Source organism: Gossypium arboreum, chromosome 12 (assembly GCF_025698485.1).
Source record: "Gossypium arboreum isolate Shixiya-1 chromosome 12, ASM2569848v2, whole genome shotgun sequence".
In the NCBI taxonomy this organism is placed as follows: Eukaryota; Viridiplantae; Streptophyta; class Magnoliopsida; order Malvales; family Malvaceae; genus Gossypium; species Gossypium arboreum.
Genome location: NC_069081.1, coordinates 16,636,378 through 16,639,947, shown reverse-complemented (window position 1 = coordinate 16,639,947; position 3,570 = coordinate 16,636,378).

Genomic DNA, 3,570 nt, shown 5'->3' with positions numbered 1-3,570 from the left:
CCATTATAAATCACCCTATGCATGCCATTATAAATCTTAGCCAAATTACTCAAAAACTACTGATTTTTCTACTGATAGTGTGATAGGTCTCTGATAAGCTTCCAAATCGGTCGAGCTTCCGAAAATCTATAAAGAAATGAAAGAAAACTACGTAAGCAATGAATGCTTAGTAAGCTCATATAAACATGAAACATAAATTACCATTTCAATAATGAAATTTATAGAATAAGTAAAAACCTTTACTAATGCCATAAGCCTAATAAAAGCCTATATAACACTATCAAACTCACAAGTTACTATAGTTGTTCACAATACATATGAAATCAAGCATGTATAAACATAACATTTAATTCATCATTGTTACAATACGATCATGATTCATTCCATTTGCTTACTTACTAATTCCAATATTACAATTCAGAGATTAAACATAAACCATTACCAATGCCATGAGTTTAGTATAAGCCTATTCAAGCATCATTGAACTCACATTTTAATAGGTTCATCAACAACACATATAAACTCATTTACATCCTAAGTAGAATTTTATAAGATACATTACATAAGCATCAACCCTTTTATATAGTCATGAACCTTCCCATTAAATCACTTACCGCTCCATTCCTTTTCTTACCCGTTGAACCATTTAGAATTACATCAGATACTTGAGAAAACTCACACGAAGTGTGCCTTTACAAATAACCGTAACCTTTCCTTTACATCAGTGCTAACATGAGTTGTGCGTCAAAATGTAAGTTACACGATGCTGCTCACACAAGCTATGGAGAATCAACAACAAATTCAGGACCTCAGCCATCGGTAGGACATTCAAGGCTAGCACCCGAAACATGAAATCCTTAATGACATGTCATTTATATCCTAAGAATTCCTAAAGTTCAACCGGGACTTGATATCCGTCAATTCATCATAGCTTTGATACATTTATATTTTGATTCATTTACATCAAAACAACATAATAAACATTCAATTTAAACAACATTTAAGTAATAACAGTTCATACGAACTTACCAGACTAAATTGCAGGAACGACTAAGTATAGGGGCTATTTTGTAATTTTTTTTCTCCTTAGTTTTCTACTCGTTCTTGATCTATACTAATAATTCCATTCAATTCACTAATTCTAACAGAAAAATCAACTCATTTTATGCAATTAAGTCAATTTTGACATTTTTACAAAATTTCCCCCAATATTTTACTTTTATACAATTTAGTCCCTAAGCGCAAAACATGCAAATTAACCATTTTTATTCCATTTCAAGTTTAGCCAAATTGTTTGGAACCCTATTACAACCATATTTACTATTATTTTATAGCAGGTCCTTGTATTTTTACTAATTCCACATTTTAGTCCTTAAACATTAAAATTACTAAAAAATACTTTACAAAATAGTCCTATCTAGCGACCAAGCTTGAGATTCTACCATAAACTTTCAACAACATCTCAAATTCATCCATGGTGAAATTATAAACATTGAACAATTTAACAAATTGACCCTCGAGTTAGCTAGATTAAGCTAATATGAGCCTAAAAACATAAAAATCATTCAAAATGGGGCCTGAATTCACTTACATGCATCAAAAGAACTTGGCCGAACCTAACTTCTCCTTGGCTATGGCTTTCGGTTGAAACAAAGAAAACTAAAAGTTGAATATGGCCACTGTTGTTTTATTTTACTAAGTTTAAGTTATTTAATTTCTAATTTACTAATTTATCCTTTAAAAGCTAACCTAATTTCATGCATTTATTCATTAAAGCCATCCACTATAAACTCAATTGGTATAATTACTACCTTAGTCCATCGTTTTAAAATTTCATATCCATTTAGCCCTTTTAACAAATATAACTTAACTTTTTTTTCTTTCACGATTTAGTCCTTTTAACCAAATTAACCAGTTAAACATCAAAATTTCTTAATGAAATTTTAATACAACCTTAATATACTCCCATATACATTAAATAAATAATAAAATAATAATTTACTCATCAGAATTGTGGTCTCAAAACCACTATTTCCAACACCACTAAAAAATGAGCTGTTACATACCCTTATTAACCAATAATGCCTTGGCAAAATCAATCTTATTCTACTACTCGGAAGAGATCTAAAATGGCCTGCTTCTTTCGAGAGTAAGACCTCAAGTTACCTTGCCTGAAACAATATATGTTTATAGGCCTTTAGCACGGTATCCAACACTGCTTTGTTTTCTTTATGTATGGAACGCTACTTTATGTTTAGAGACTGCTACAAGTATTCGGTCGAATACTTGCTTATATCATTAAATTTCGATCTAACTAACTTAACCTTGTTAGTATTAGATTAATTTCATAAACATGCTGCACATTCATCTATGTCTAGAGATTATACGCATGCAATTCATAAATACCTTTGAATGAAACAATAAATTAAAACCAATCTATGATTTAGCCATTAAAGGAAATAAAGGTTTCATCAAACAATCCCAACCCTATGAGATTAACTCATGGGTTGGATAATAACATCCAAATTCAAAATAGCATTCAACATCATTTTCATTAATTAAGATCACAAAGAAACAAATAAAGAAGAAAAGGAAGAACTTAAGGAAGATGACATTCACCTATCTAGCCCACAACTCCGATGACGTAATATCTTGTGATTGCCTTCTTCTTCTCCCCTTCTTACCCTGCCTTGTTCTCAAAAGTTATCCTCTACTTTCGTCCAAGGAATTTTTTCCAATTCTCTCTCTAATTGTCCCTCCCTCTTCTTTCCTATTTCTTTTTTGGTTTTATACCTCTTCCTTTAGAGTAGGCCTATCATCCCATGACCCCATGATCTTTTTCCTCTTTTTTAGGCTGAGTTTTTTGATGTGCATACAGTAGGGCTGAAAACAGTTAAGTGTTGACTGGGTCGCTTCCTAGTATTGCTACGACATTCGTGTTGGCAAGCTGTCCAATCTTTTTCCACGACAAACCTTTACTCTTTTACTTCTTTTCCTTATTCTACACCTGTCACTTAACAAGCAAATTCTTCCCACAAATAATTAGAAGCAACATGTAAGAACATTTAAGCACAATCTAAGCCTTCTAATTCAATTTCCTAAAAACACTAATGGAAAATCCTAAAAAGCAACTAAACTTACCTAAGTACAGGCAATTAACCAAGTCTAAAGGCATAAAATGTAACTCTTTTTAAGAGTTATCACACCCCCTAAACCTGAGTTATTATTTGTCCTCAAGCAAGATATGCATGAATACATATATGCAAGACTTTGCCATTGCACATAATCACCATGAATTGCCAATCTGGTCAAAGAAAAATATATACATCAGTTCTCAGCAGTCTTCTTTCTCCAAAAGCTTGTTCAAGTGTCAGAGGTTTGCTCAACAAAGGTAACACAAAAAATTTCACCCTAAAAACAAAATTTCCTAGGTGCTCATGTGTGCTTTCTGGCCATAACAAGCATCTCCTATTTTACTTTGTTCATTTGTTACCTAAAATCAAGTTGCTTTAAGCCTATTCAAAATGTATATATATAATATATATATATTATTCATATATTTTTTTTATT